The sequence below is a fragment of the Carcharhinus amblyrhynchos genome, chromosome 9 (genome assembly GCF_965287045.1).
Source record: "Carcharhinus amblyrhynchos chromosome 9, sCarAmb.v2.hapA, whole genome shotgun sequence".
Lineage (NCBI taxonomy): Eukaryota > Metazoa > Chordata > Chondrichthyes > Carcharhiniformes > Carcharhinidae > Carcharhinus > Carcharhinus amblyrhynchos.
Window position 1 is genome coordinate 10,062,596 of NC_137332.1, and position 16,315 is coordinate 10,078,910.

Sequence of the window (16,315 nt, forward strand, 5' to 3'; positions counted from 1 at the left end):
TGGTGAGATGGGTATAGAGGGCCAAAAGCGGGCAATTGGGGCTAGCTTAGTGGTTAAAAAAAAGGGGTGGCATGGGCAAGTTGGGCCGAAGGGCCTGTTTCCATGCTGTAAACCTCTATGATCTACGACATGCTATCCTCGGCCTTTCGCCACATTCTAACAAACCGCAATGCAAAGTGAAGGAACAGCACTCCTGATTGGGCATTTTACAGCCTTCCAGACTGAACACTGATTTCAACAATTTCAGAGCCTTCACCTTCACCCCACTTCCATTTCTTTTATTTCATTCTGTTTCTTCTTCTCAGCTCATTCATCCATTTTTATCAAGCTTCTTTCTCACCTCCATTTTTCCACTTTTCCATTCCCGCTCTCCTCCTTGCTCTCCCCCCTTCAGGGCAGCCGCCTTAACCATCTGTAACTCTGTTCTGCCGTTCACACATTCTAATCACCTTAGTGGGCTCTTTTCGCACCTCTCCCAGCCTTCTCCACCCTCACTGACATTCCCTTTTGTCCCATTACAGCTCTCTCCCCATCCTCATAGTGTAAATCTCTGCTGATTCTCTGATGAAGGGTTATCCAGAATCGAAACGTTGGCTCGATTCTCTCTCCACAGATGCTGGCAGACCTGCTGACATTTTCCAGCATCTTCTGCTTTTGTTTCAGATTCCAGCATCTGCAGCATTTTGCTTTCCGTTCCACCAATAACAGGTTATCTCGCACCATCGACCTCCTATTTGTAAGAGTTTGCTGTCTATCACATTCCCTATATTGTAGCACTAGTTGAGCACTTGTGCACAGTTCTTGTCCCTGTCTCTGAGGCAGGTTCTCTGGGTTCAAGAGCCAGCACTTCAGATGTGATCGCACTGGAGGAGGCTACAGAGGAGATGCGGCCTGGTGTGGAATAGTTAAGCTATGAAGAGAGGTTGGATAGGCTTGGGTTGTTTCCATTGGAGCAGAGATGACTGAGGGGCGACCTGATTGAGGTGTTCAAGGTAATGAGGGACAGGGACAGAGTGGATGGGGAGCAGCTGTTCCCCTTAGTTGAAGGGTCAGTCATGAGGGAACGTAGGTTCAAGTTGAGGGGCAGGAGGTTTAGGGGCGATGTGAGGAAAAACCTTTCTACCCAGAGGGTGGTGACGTCTGGAATGCTCTGTCTTGGAGGGTGTTGGAGGTGGGTTGCCTCAAATCCTTTAAAAAGTGCCTGGATGAGTACTTGACATCTCATAGCACTCAAGACTAAGGGCCAAGTGCTGGCAAGTGGGATTAGGTGCGAATTCAGGTGTTTCTCACGTGTTGGTGCAGACTCAATGGGCCAAAGGGCCTCTTCTGCATTGTTTGATTCTATGATTATATGATTCAATAGCCAAGGAAAGGAAGTGCATAACATGGCCAAACAGGCTGAATTTAGCCTATAAATCCAGTGACAAGTGGTAAGAGTGGGAGACACCCCTGGTCAGCCAACACCTGTAGACTCTACCGTCACTATCCATTGCACCAGGCTACGACATGCATGTAGAAGTGCATGTTGCCACAGCAGTGTGGGATCTTTGAGGAGCCAGATGGCCAAGTGTGGATGCCAACAGGAAGGGGCTTGATCCCCATTCCAGCTCAGGTGGACTCAGGACCTGCCTCCTTGCCTTCCCCATGGTGAGGTTGTGGTACTGTGAGTCAGACCTGCCTTTGGGCAGAGAACTCAAGAAGAGGAAAATAATTACAGGGTGGCACAGAGGCCCAGTGGTTAGCACTGCTGCCTCACAGCGCCAGGGTCCCAGATTCAATTCCAGCCTTGGGTGTGTGGAGTTTGCACATTCTCCCCGTGTCTGCGTGGGTCTCCTCCGGGTGCTCTGGTTTCGTCCCACAGTCCAAAGTTGTATGGATTAGATGGATTGGCCATGCTAAATGCACAGGGTTACTGGGATAGGGAGGGAGAGGGGGCTTCGATAAGAGAGTCTGTCAGAGAGTCGGTGCAGGGTCAAATGTCAAATCAGGGACCCTGTGATTCTAAAGTGGTGGCGGTGTGACGAAAATCTATTTCATTGGCATTTGGGAATGTGCCACAGTGATTAGCACTGCTGCCTCACAGCGCCAAGGACCTGGGTTCAAATCTGGCCTCGGGTGACTGTGCAGAATTTGCATGTTCTCCCCAGGTCTGCGTGGGATTCCTCTGGGTGCTCCGCTTTCCTCCCACAGCCCAAAAATGTACAGACTAGGTGGATTTGCCATGCCAAATTGCCCCTTGGCGTCAGGGGGATTTGCAGGGTAAATACGTTGGTTTACGGGGATAGGCCTGGTTGGGAATGTGGCAGGTATAGCCGCGATGGGCCGAATGGCCTCTTTCTGCACTGTAAGGATTCTACGATGGCTTGGAGTTTTCAAATATGCTATACAAATGCAAATAGTGAAGATACCTAACATACAAACACGAGGGAGAAAATAAGCCATGATCCATTCAATTGTACATGGATCGAAATTCACCCCTCGGGGAAGAATTCAGGGCTGGCTGTGGTAGAACCACAGTTTGTTGGATGGAAACATTCACTGCTTAATAATTTCCAGGAAATCATCTCTCACTAAATGTCAACGGGAACGTTTCCTGCAAAATTTACAGCATTTTGCTCTGATGTATGGCAGGAAAGGTAACACGCACAAAAAGTACATTGTGAACTGCGAACCAGGGAACATTCAAGGGACACCAACACATACAAAATATGCAAAGATGCCTTATATCCGGAACACAACCGCCAACGCAGTGGGGAAGAACGCAATCACCTCCAAGAGGATGTAGACGGGTTGCTGGACGAAAGACATGGAATTTAACATGGGTAAGTGTGAATTGATGCATTTTGATAGGGAGAATGACGTGAAAGAGTACGCATTGATTCATCCAATTTTAAGAGGTGCTACTTTGTCTAATTCTGGGCACCATGTCTCAGAAACATGTTCTGGCTTTGGAGCGGCTACAGAAAAGATTTACTGGAATGGTTTCAGGGATGGGCAATTAGTCACGTGCACAGAGTAGAGAAGCTGGAGCTCTCTCCTGAAAGCCGAGAGGACCAAGAGGATATTGGTGAAGGTTACAGAGAATAAGTAAAGAGAATCTGTTTCCAATGCTCAGTAAAGTGAGGGGCAGAGAGTGAGGGTGATTGTCAAAGGAGCAGAACTGACACGAGGGAAACTTTTCTTCATACAACCCACCCCGTGTTTCACAGCGGCAGAGACAGACCACCATTGGCCAATGCCGGGATCTACTGGTCCCACCATTGTCAATGGGGTTTCCCATTGAAAGCGCTCCTCGCTGCTGGGGAACCCACGGCGGGAATGTGCCATTGGAGAGACTGGAAGATCCTATTGGTGTGAACAGCCAGAAAACTCTGGCCAATGAGTGGGTTAGGATTGGGAACACACTGCCTGATAGGGTGGGGGGTACAGATTCATGAGGAACCTTCAAAAGGGAGTTGAGTGAGAAATAATTGATCTTATTTGATTGGATTTATTATTGTCACGTGTATTAGCATAAAGTGAAAAGTATTGTGTCTTGCACACTATACAGACAAAACATACCGTTCATAGAGAAGCAAAGGAGAGAGTGCAGAACATAGTGTTACAGTTATAGCTAGGGTGTAGAGAAAGATCAGCTTAATGTGAGGTCGGTCCATTCAAAGTCTGACAGCAGCAGGGAAGAAGCTGTACTTGAGTCGGTTGGGGCGTGACCTCAGACATTTGTATCTTTTTCCCAATGGAAGAAGGTGGAAGGGAGAATGCCCGGGGTACGTGGGGTCCTTTATTATGCTGGCTGCTTTGCTGAGGCAGCAGAAAGTGTAGACAGAGTCAACGGATGGGAGGCTGGTTTGCGTGATGGATTGGGCTACATTCATGACCTTTTGTAGTTTCTTGCGGTCTTGGGCAGAGCAGGAGCCCAGACCAAGCTGTGATACAACTGGACAAAGGAGAAGAAGTGGGGGAGTGAAACTAACAGGATTTCTTTTGTGGAAAAGCCAGGTCAGACTCAATTTGCTGAACCTCCCAGCCCTTGGAGGTGGGAGGAACTGACACCATGGGGGGGGTGGGGGGGGCGGGGGGGGGGGGGGTGGTGAGTAACATCTGCTTGACGTTTTCTTGCCGCTGTGCCATATTGCCAGCGGCTGGAGGCTCAAAGGTGCAGATACTCCCAGATGGTAGCTAATTAAACCCTGTAAGTGGCAAACTAAGGGCCGTATCTCACCTCCACACCATTTTGCCTACATCTGGGGACACCACAAGATAAATGTTTGTGGCCTTCTAGCAGGTTCCATTGTTGGGGTGGGGTGGGGGCGCTTGATTAGAGTGCCAAGGCCTTTGGAGAAGACACTGCCACAAACCTCAGCACCCCCCCTCGCCCTATCTTTCCCACCACTGATGACAATGATCACTCCCATGCCAACAGCACCCCCAGTGCACCCAACAGTCTGATCAGTGGAGCCCGCCCACCTGCCTGGCTCCACCATCTTGCAGCCAAGCCCACCCCTCATTTTGGGTGTCCCATCATTGAGGGGGTGGGGGGGTGGGGGGGTGGGGGGTGTTCCACCCACTTTTCCTCCGGAGCTGCAACCTCCACAAGGAACTGAGGTGCCTGCTCTCTGATTGGACCATCATCTCTTGGGGGTTTAATTTTTCAATAAAAGGTCACATACGCCTGCCCAAGGTCCCACTGCCAGGTCAAGTGGGGTCACCACCTACTCTCAGTCCAGGTGAAGGGACTTTCAGCTCAGAGCCCAAATTCGGCCAAATGAGCGGGGGTGGCACAGTGGCATCGTGGTTAGTGCTGCTGCCTCACAGCTCCAGGGCCTTACCCTGGTGATGTGAGACTTTTCTTTTGTTAGGCAGACTTTTATTTTCAGAAAGTTCCAACAGTTAATACATTTTAGAAGGAAGTGTTTGGTCTCTTGGTGGTGAAACGTGGCTTGTACAGTTGGCGCAAGATTCGGTGTGGCAGCGGGAACTTGACCTCGGAGTTATAGAACTGTCTAACAGCAGGACGGCGACACTTGCTGGATGCAATCTCCTCCACCTTCACGATCTGAATGGCGTGAGCCCAGGCACGATGGCAAGCTCCCATATCACGGTAGCGCTGAGTGACAGCAGTGGTCAGGTCCCTGTACTCCCTGTACATATTGTGGGTTCCACTAGTGCAACCAGATACCAAAGTCCTTTACTTTTGCGGGTGACTTCTCAAAAACCAGTCCACAATAGACTATTTCGCCAGCAGACTTCTTCCGTTTCTTCATCAGTGAAATGAAGTACGAGAATCGAGACTTGGCAACAATATGATTTGGAGAAAAGATGCACATCTGATAGAGTGCAGGTCTGGGCTCCTTAGCCGAGGGCAGGTGTCCTTGTATTCTTTAAGGGTGCCTGAAGCCTTCATGTCGCTTTTTGCTCGCCTGCTGCGCTCAATAATTTACTTAAGATATTAAAACTGCACATAAATTTAGTCTATTTATTAGTCACAAGTAAGGCTTACATTAATACTGCAATGAAGTTGCTGTGAAATTCCCCTAGTCGCCACACTAGTGCCTGTGCAGGTCAATGCACCCAACCAGCGTGTCTTTCAGAATGAGAGAGGAAACCAGAGCGCCCAGAGGAAACCCACAGAAACCCGGGGAGAACGCGCAAACTCCGCACAGGCATGACCCAAGCCGGGAACTGAACCCGGGTCCCTGGTGCTGTGAAATAACAGTGCTAACCATTGTGCCACCATGACTTAGTAGCAAAAAAGGAAGTGCAGTACTTATAATTTCCGTAAGTTTCCATGGATACTGATGATTTTTTTTCTGGGGTGGTAAGCAAGACCTGTTGAGTGGGGTAAGAGTGGTAGGTGGTCACTGGGGTCTTTTACCCTGCCTCAGTGACCTGTGGATGTGCAAAGATTGGACCAATCCATCATGCAACCCAAGGATTGCACCAATTTGTCCAATTTGTTAGCTGGCAGTCGCAAAAGGGCATTCTTGTTACTGTTGGAATTCTGTCTCACATCTGCATTAGTTTTAGGCTATTGGCTTTCTCCCTGGAGCATACAGAAAGCTTAAGGGGTATGTTAGTTGGCAGGAAATATTGAGACGAAATTGCCAGATTGTCATCCAGTCAGAGTTTTAAGAATCACGGGACCGAGGTGCTACAGATCAGGCACAGAAACATGGAAACTAGAAGCAGGAGTAGGCCATTTAGCCCATCGAGCCTTGCTCCGTCATCCATCTTGATCATGGATGATCATCAAATTCAATACCCTGATTCCCCCTTTCCCCATGTATCCCTTGAACTCTTTAGCCGCAAGAGCTATATCTAATTTCTTGAAATCACACAAATCTTTGGCCTCAATTACATTCTATGGTAGTGAATTCCACACACTCACCACTCTCTGGGTGAAGAAATTTCTTCTTACCTCAGTTCTAAAATGTTTACCCGTTATCCTCAAACTATGGTGTAATTGAATTGAAGACCAAATTCTGAATGGGCTAAATGGCCTTTTCCTGTTTCTTTTCCTCTCTATTATAGAACAATGGGAAAGGCAATCCTAGCTCATACTTTAGATTTCATTCCTATTTAATCCAAATATTTTAGGGATGTTAAATAAGGCTTTTCTTATTATTAATGGACAGTGCACAACCTTGGTCATTTAGATTTTAGGCTTTAACAAAACAAAGAAACGAAGAACAACACAGGACAGGAACAGGCCCTTCAGTCCTCCAAGCCTGCACCGGTCATGTGTTCCTAACTAGACTATCCGTTTGTATCCCTCTATTCCCAGTCTGTTCATGTGGCTATCTAGATAAGTCTTAAATTATCCTAGCATGTCTGCCTCAACCACCTTGCTTGGCAGTGTATTCCAGATCCCTACCACCCTCTCCACATATCTATATTGAACTTCACCACTCCCCCCCCCCTTACTTTGAAGTTGTGACCTGTTGTGTTTGTCATTTCTGACCTGCGAGAAAGCTTCCAACTGTTCACCCCATCTATGTCCTTCATAATTTTATAAACTTCTATCGGGTCGCCCCTCAACCTCCACCTTTCCAGGGAGAACAACCCTAGTTTACTCAATCTCACCTCACAGCTAAGACCCTCCATACCAGGCAACATCCTGGTAAACCTTTTCTGCATTCTCTCCAAAGCCTCCAAGTCCTTCTGATAGCGTGGCGACCAGAACGGAACACAGTATTCCAAATGTGGCCTAACCAACATTCTATATAACTGCAACATTTATGCCAATTTTTATACTCTAAGTCCCGTCCAATAAAGGCAAGCATGCCATATGACTTCTTCATCATCTTCAACAAACAGATTTCAATGAAGAGATTGTAATTGTTTTTTTCTCATGGGAATCCTTCATCCCTATCTTTCTTCCTTTCCATTATGACAGTGACTTTACTTCAAGTATATTAGGCTCACCCCTACAGAAGGAAGCCATTCAGCCCATTGAACCTGCACCAACAACACGCGTAACCCCACATATTTACCCTGCCAATCCCCCTAACACTAAAGTGCAATTTAGCATGGCCAAGAACTTAACCCGCATGTCTTTGGAATGTGAGAGGAAACTGGAGCATCTGGAGGAAACCCATGCAGACATGGGGAGAACATACAAACTCCACACAGACAGTGACCCAAGCTGGTGCAGGAGCAGCGCTCTGAAAGCTCATGCTACCAAAGAAACCTGTTGGACTTTAACCTGGTGTTGTGAGACCTCTTACTGTGCCCACCCCAGTCCAACGCTGGCATCTCCACATTGTAAGTTATTGATTCATGTCAGAGACAAGGTTTAGATGTTGCTGCTACAAAAGAATACCTTCTTTAATCATGTAATACTCTCCTGAGAAACTTAATTTCAGTTACATACATATTAATCAAACAAAATCTTTGCTTATAAAGCAACCTAAATCTTGCTTATAAAGAAACATTGTTGCTTTTTTTTATTCATTTGTGGGACATGGGTGCCACTGGATGGCCAACATTTATTGCCCATCCCTATTTGTCCTTGGAGGGAAGTTGAGAGTCAACCACATTGCTGTGGCTCTGGAGTCACATATAGGCCAGACCAGGTAAGGACGGCAAATTTCCTTCCCTAAAGGACACCAGATGGGTTTTTCCAACAATTGACAATGGTTCCATGGTCATCAGTAGATTCTTAATTCCAGATATTTTTTACTGAATTCAAATTCCACCACCTGCCATGGGGGGATTCAAACCCCAGTCCCCAGAACACTGGCTGAGTTTCTGGATTAATAGTCTAGTGAAAGTACCACTAGGCCATCGCCTCCCCCCGCTCATGTTTATGAAGATTCACTGGGCAGCACGGTGGCACAGTGATTGGCACTGGTACCTCATAGTGTCAGGGACCCAGGTTCGATTCCTGGATTGGGTCGCTGTCTGTGTGGAATCTGCACATTCTCCCCATGCCTGCATGGGTTTCCTCCAGGCGCTCCGGTTTCCTCCTACAGTCTGAAAGACATGCTGGTTTGGTCCATTGGCCATGCTAAATTCTCTCTCAGTGTACCTGAACAGGCGCTGAAGTGTGGTGATAGGGAGTTTTCACAGTAAGTTCATTGCAGTGTTAACGTAAGCCTACTGTGACACTAATAAATAAAAGTGAACCATGTAAAGTATGTCATGACCATGGGAGCCAGCCTGATCATGTGACCTGGTGGGTGATGGTTCCGGCCCATCCCTCTCCTTTGGCTTCGGCAGTGGGGTTTGCTCATCAGGACCAGCCTGCAGACCACCTTGAAGACCCTCATGGACTCACGGTCTGCAAGCCACACTTGTAGAGCCACTGAATCAGTGTAAACAGCTGACTAGCGGCTAACATCGCTGCTGCTAATGGGATATCCTGTCCTCCTGAAAGAATCCGGAACATACAACAATTCCACACAAGGGGTTAGGGCAAGAAACCGTGCTTTGGTGCTGGCTAATGCAGCAGAATGAACAAAAGTCCTCCAGCTCTGGCTCAGGTCCATTTCTATCACATAGAAACATCGAAGATAGGAGCAGGAGGAGGCCATTTGGCCCTTCGAGCCTGCTCCGCCATTCATCGCGATCATGGCTGACCATCCAACTCAATAGCCTAATCCCCATAACCTTTGATCCCATTCGCCCCAAGTGCTATATCCAGCCACCTCTTGAATACATTCAATGGTAATGAATTCCACAGGCTCACCACTCTTTGAGTGAAGAAATGTCTCCTCATCTCCATCCTAAATGGTCTATCCTGAATCCTCAGACTGTGAATCCCTGGTTCTGGACTCCCCCACCATCAGGAACATCCTTCCTGCATCCACCCTGTCTAATCCTGTTAGAATTTTATAAATCTCTATGAAATCTCCCCTCACTCGTCGGAACTCCAGCATAAACAATCCTAACCTAGTTAATCTCATATATCAGTCCCACCAACCCTGTTGCTAGAACCTTCCCAAACCATATGATTTGGAAAGCACCCCCTCCCCCCGTTACCCACTCCAGACGTACTGAGGCCAACTTTATTGCATGTTAAACGAGAGAAGTTGTATTCTTTATTTTGGGCAAGGTTTAAAGGACATGTACGAGGCAAGTTTTTTACACAGAGGGTGGCAGGTGCCTGGAACTCGTTGCCAGGGGAAGGAGTGGAAGCAGACACGATAGTGACTTTTAAGGGGCATCTGGACAAATACATTAATAGAATGGGAATAGACGAATACGGTCCCCGGAAAGGTAGGGAGTTTTAGTTCAGTCGGGCAGCATGGTCAGTGCAGGCTTGGAGGGCCGAAGGGCCTGTTCCTGTTCCTGTGCTGTAATTTTCTTTGTCGTTTGTTCTTTGTTCAACTTAATGAGAGCGTTCTCCACCATCCTCCGACTGTGTCACCAACACGTGTTTTGATTGATTGAGATGGAAGGGGGCCAAACATTTTAAGCTTGATAAAGAGAAAGAATGTTTCTCAATCTTTACTACCCATAAACGATCACATATCACTTAAATAAATCAGTCTGATATTTTTAACTTACACTGATCCATCATCCAAGCTGTCAAAGCTGCCAGCAGTGTGAACCTTCTCCAACAGCTCATTCCAGCTGTTAGCCCACAGGAACGGACTGCCCTCAACTGATCGCAGGAATCTATTAACTATTCAAGTTTAAAATGTAATAGTGCCAGTAACAAATTAAACAACTCACCAGCAGTTCCAGTACCCTTCCAGAGTAGAAGGGACAACTTTTTGCCCCCGATCGTAAAACATTGGTGAGGCCACGATTAGAATATCGTGTGCAGTTCTGGTCACCACAGGAAGGACGTGCTCTGGACAGAGTACGCAGGAGGTTTTGGGTGGCACGGTGGCGCAGTGGTTAGCACTGCTGCCTCACAGTGCCAGTGACCTGAGTCCGATTCCTGGCTTGGGTCGCTGTCCGTGTGGAGCTTGCACATCCTCCCCGTGTCTGCGCGGATTGGCCCTGCTAAGTTACCCTGTAATGCCAGGGGAACTAGCTAGGGTAAATCCATGGGGATACGGGTGGGATTGTGGTCAGTGCTGACTCAACAGAATGGCCTCCTTCTGCACTGCAGGGATCCTATGGTTTTACAACAATGTTGCCAGGGCTGGAAAAGTGTAGTTATGAGGAGAGATCGGATAGGTTGTGGTTATTACTCTTGGAAAAAAGAAGGCTGTGGAGTGACTTGATAGAGGTGTACAAAATTCTGAGGGGAAGAGATAGAGTGGACGGGACAAAACTGCTTCCTTGGAGAAGAATTCTAGAACCGGGAGGCACAGATTTTAGATAAGTGGCAGTAGATCCAGAGGGAATGTGAGGAAGAACATTTTTCACACAGAGGATGGTGGCTGTCAGGAATTCGCTGCCCGATTAGATTGTGGAGGCAGAAACCCTAAACTCTTTAAAACGCACCTGGATCTGTACTGTAAATGCTGTAAGCTACAGGGCTATGGGCTGGGTGATGGACGGTGGGGTTGGAAAGGGCACCTGGGTGTCCTCCAGCTGGCAGGGAAGAGATGGGCCAAATGGCCTCCTTCTGCGCTGTAACTTTTTTGTGGTTCCTATGGTTTCTGTGCACTGATTTAGCTGATCACGGTTTGGGAGAGGGATTGATCCAATTGGCTTCTTCGGCTCTGGGCGGAGGGGTGAGGAAATGGAGTCAGGACAGCTCAGAGTCCTGTGGCTGTTACCGAGTGATGCACAGTACGCGTCTTTGAGAGATTGTGTGTACATGTGATGCCTCTGCTTATGTATATACACGGTGTGTGAGGGCGAGTATTTCCACATGAACGTTGGGGTGATTTGCACCATGAAACAGATGTGCAGGACCTGAAGGCAGCGTCAAGGCTGGCTGCTCAGAGATTGGGGAATATTTTTTAAAGGAATGCAAGCAAAACCATTATTTTGTAACTCGCATTCAAACCATTATTTTTTAAATTGAGTTTGTATCTTTATATGCCCTGTTTGTGAACAGAACTCCCGCTCACCTGATGAAGGAGCAGCGCTCCGAAAGCCTGTGGCTTGTGCTGCCAAATAAACCTGTTGGACTTTAACCTGGTGTTGTGAGACTTCTTACTGTGCCCCACCCCAGTCCAACGCGTCTCCACACTATGGTTCCCTCACTTGCCAGCAGGTGGCCTCTTGACACCTTGACCCCAGCCTTCACTCAGCTTCTCATGGCCAACACGTGTCTATTTTGGTTCATTTTCTCCTGTTCTCCTTCTTATCATTTCCAATCTCCCTGCTGGTGGCTTTTCAAGATTTATCCTGGCTTTCACTTACGTTTTTGGCCTCACAATTGCAAAATGCTCCTCATCGGTTTGAAACTTGGTCTAACTCCCGCAGTGAAATATCGCACAAAACTCTTGTCGACTGCGTGATACATTTTCCTTTCAGCTTCAAGCTTCCCGAGTTTATTCGGTGACTCAGGGGGAATGCGGATTACGAGAAGCTAATCCCAGCTGATTACTCAAAATCGATTCATTGTCCATTCTTCCGATTAACAACAGGCTCAGGAACTTGCATCCTTTCACAGTTCCTTTTCTGAGGACATTTACTCTTGCAAGACCCTCACCATTAAGACACTGTCCCATCAGCATTAAATACTAAGTACAGGCACTACGTACAGTCTTTGCCTTGCTGAAGCCCATTGGGTCGATAGATGTTAAGGAAATGACATTAACTGGAAGAAGGCATAAAAGAAACAGTGATTTGGCAACCTAATGCTGATTCCAATGAGGTCTAAGTGCAGAATTGGTGCCAGTTTTATTTGATAACTGCTGCTTGAATCAATGATGTGCAGATGCAGATGCAGCTGCTCCTAGGGAATGGCAGGGATATCGGTTTATCCCAGTTTTCCGGGAATGCACACACTGGAATAATACACATACCATTATGAGGGGAAAGATCATTTAATTGGAGAACAGAGTGATTAATATTTAATCATCAAACTCTTCAACAGCTATTAACACATTATGGGGAGGCAATGGCCGAGTGGTATTTTTGCTAGACTATTAATCCAGAAACTCAACTAATGTTCTGGGACTTGGGTTCGAATCCCGCCACAGGAGATGGCAGAAGTTGAATTCAATAAAAAATATCTGGAATTAAGAATCGACTGAGAACCATTGTCGATTGCCAGAAATACCCAGATGGTTCATTAATGTCCTTCAGAGAAGGAAATCTGCCACCCTTACCTGGCCTGGCCTACATGTGACTCCAGATCCACAATAATGTGGTTGACTCTCAATTGATCTCTGAAATGACCTAGCAAGCCACTCAGTTCAAGACAATTAGGGGAATGGGCAATAAATGCTACCCAACCAGTGCCACCTGTGCCCCATAACTCTCACCAATTTTTACAGGTGCATCGTAGAAAGCATGTATCAGATTTATAACAGCTTGAAATGGCTCTTGCCCTGACCAAGACCGCAAGGAACTACAAAGAGTTGTGAATGTAGTCCAGCCCGTCACTCAAACCAGCCTCCCATCCATTGACTCTGTCTACACTTCCCACTGCCTCAGAAAAGCAGCCAGCATAATTAAGGACCCACATAACTTGGTTGTTCTCTTTTCCACTTTCTTCCATCGGGAAAAAGATACCAAAGTCTGAGATCATATACCAACCGACTCAAGAACAGCTTCTTCCCTTCTGCCATCAGACCTTATATATATTACCATATATTAAGCTGATCTTTCTCTGCTCCCTAGTTATGATTGTAACACTACATTCTGCACCCTATCTTTCCTTCTTCTCATGTACTCTGTCTGCATAGTGTGTAAGAAACAATATTTTTCACGATAGCCCATTACAAGTGGCAATAATAAATCAAATCAAATCAAATCAAACTCAGTTTCTCTCTCCACAGATGCTGTCAGAGCTGCTGAGTATATCTGCCATTTTCTGTTTTTGTTTCAGATTTCCAGCATCTGCAGCATTTTATTTTTATAAACAAATAGCAAAGGATTAAATTTCCCAGGTTCTGTGGAAAGGAAGTGTAAGAGAAAAGGAATGGAGATACCACCTCAATGATCAACATTGAAGCTAGTGGAAGAACTTTGTAGATACAGAAAAATTGTTCAAGCTGGCTATGCAATCAATGAATAATACTCTCACCTCCGAGATAGGAATTTGCAATACTGAGGGAGTGCTACGCTGGTGAAAGTGCTGTCCTTCAAGTGAGATGTCAGACTAGGGCTGTGTCTGCACTCTCAAATGGACTCCATAAGATATAGGAGCAGAATTAGGCTATTTGGCCCATAAGATCAACATTGCCATTCGATCATGGCAGGCATGTTTCTTAACCCCATTCTTCCACCTTTTCCCCATAATCTTTGATACCCTTACTAATCAAGAACCTATCTATCTCTGTCTTAAATATACCCAATGACCTGGCCTCCACAGCCTTCTGTGGCAATGAATTCCATAGATTCACCAAGCCCTCTGACTGAAGAAATTCCTCCTCATCTCACTTCTAAAGGGTTGTCCCTTTACTCTGAGGCTTTGCCCTCAGATCCTAGTCTCTCCTACTAATGGAAGGATCTTCTCCACATCCGCTCTACCCAGGCCTTTCAGTATTCTCAAAAGGTCCCATGGCAGAATTTTGGAAAAGAGCTAGGGATTTCTTACTGGGGTGTCCTGGCCAACACTGAGCAGCGTCACTCAACCAGATATCATGGTCAATTCCTCGGTGCTATTTATGACAGCTTACTGTGTTGTGTGCAAATTGGCTGCACATTTCAGCTGCGAATACACTTAAACTGTAAAGCGCTTTGTGCCATTCTGAAACTGTGCAAGATAAAAGCAAGTACACTCTTTCCAAACAATTCTCCCTGCACTAGAACATAGAACATAGAATCCTACCTGCAGAAAGAGGCCCTTTGGCCCATTGAGTCTGCACCGAACAGAATCCCACCCAGGCCCTACCCCGATATCCCTACATATTATACCCACGAATCCCTCTAACCTACACATCCCAGGACACTAAGGAGCAATTTTTTAGCATGGCCAATCAACCCAACCTGCACATCTTTGGACTGTGGGAGGAAACTGGAGTACCTGGAGGAAACCCACGCAGACATGAGGAGAATGCGCAAACTCCACACAGACAGTGCCCCGAGCTGGGAATCAAACTCAGGACCCTGGAGCTGTGGAGCAGCAGTGCTAACCACTGTGCTACCCTGCCGCCCACTCTGCATCTGGAACACAGAACGTGCTGCTGGGTTAAGAATGCACATGTGGGAAAGATAAAGCCTTTGTGATTAATATGTCAGGCAAAATAATCCAAGTATTCTGGAGCGCTGATTCCAGGAACAGTGGGATGCGCCGCATTCTTGCATGATTCCCAGAATTTTCCATCGATGAGCAAGGTCTGGTACAATGGTGATGAGTGGAGATTCTGCAAATCCCAGGACATCTCAGATACACACGCGCCATAACCCCACCAATTGCTTTACAGTATGGAGATTTGAGAAAGAAAGTATTTCCTTGCTGATGAGGCCTGGAACGAAATATTTTAAAACCACAAGCTCGCACATGTTGACAGTAAGCAAAGTCAATTCAGTTCCCCTCCCCAGAACCTTCCTTCGAGGGGTCATGGCACCCTTTTACAGCTACTCATAGGAATTTTACCACCCCATCTGCCACGGGAGTGGGAGCAGGAAAGGGGCGGATAATGGGAAGGTCCATTGACCTCGGACGGGGGTTTCAGGACGAGCGAGGCTGTAAAATCCCTTCCACTATGTCCGAACTTTGCCAGCCTAAATCTCATTAAATGGCAGGACAGGGACTGAAATGACCAATGTTTGTGTTGGTGTATTTGCCTGTCTGATCTACTTGCATCTCCCATTCTCCAGAAAAGTACACTTGCAGAGGGCTAACAAGGCAAGGGATTTCACGATTAATGGTGGGACCCTGGAAAGTACCAAAGATCGGCGGTGATCTTGGGGTGCGTATCCACGGATCCCTGAAGACGGCAGGACAGGTAGATAAGGTGGTTAAGAAGACATTTGGGATACTTGCCTTTATTGACTGAGGCAAAGAATACAAGAACAGGGAGGTCATGCTGGAACTGTACAAAATACTGGTTAGGACAGATCTGGAGTACAGTTCTGGTCACCACATTACTGGAGAGAGTGGAGAGGAGGTTCACCAGGATGTTGCCTGGACTGTCTGAGCTATGAGGAAAGATTGGATAGACTGGGGCTATTTTCCTTGGAGCAGCGACGGTTCAGAGGACCTCATAGGGGTGCAGAGGATTATAAGGCGCCTGGGTAGGATGGATAAGAAGGCATTTTTCCATCTGTAGAGGGGTCAGTAACCAGGGGGATTTGATTTAAGGTAAGAGGGGAATTGAGGAGAAAGTTTTTCACCCAGAGGGTGGTGAGAATCTAGAACTCTGTCTGAAAGGGTGACACAGAATCAGAAAGCCTTGGAACAGTTAAAAAGTACTTAGATGTTCATCTGCATTGCCGTAATCAATGGACCAAGCGCGCGAAAATGAGATTAGTGTAGGCAGATCTTTGTGGATTAACACTGACAGAATGTGCTGTAAATGTTATAAGTCTATGAATACACTAACATGGCTGACACTTCACAATCCTCAGCTTTCCAGGGCAACTAGGGCTGGTCCGTCAGCTGTGCTAGTGCCACCTGCATTTGGTAAATTAGTTCAAACTGAAGCATGAGAATGTTCCTCAATGTCAGTAAAACAAAGGAGATAGTCATCGACTTCAGGAAACATAGCGGAGGACCTGCCCCTGTCCACATTGTAAAAAGTCTCACTACACCAGGTTAAAGTCTAACAGGTTTATTTGGTAGCAAAAG

The 16,315-nt window shown here is 46.8% G+C and overlaps 1 pseudogene; it reads right to left on the bottom strand.

The window, feature by feature from the left end:
- Positions 1-4,900: 4,900 nt before the first annotated feature.
- On the bottom strand, positions 4,901-5,404 carry LOC145348296 (large ribosomal subunit protein eL20 pseudogene; annotated as a pseudogene).
- Positions 5,405-16,315: the final 10,911 nt, after the last annotated feature.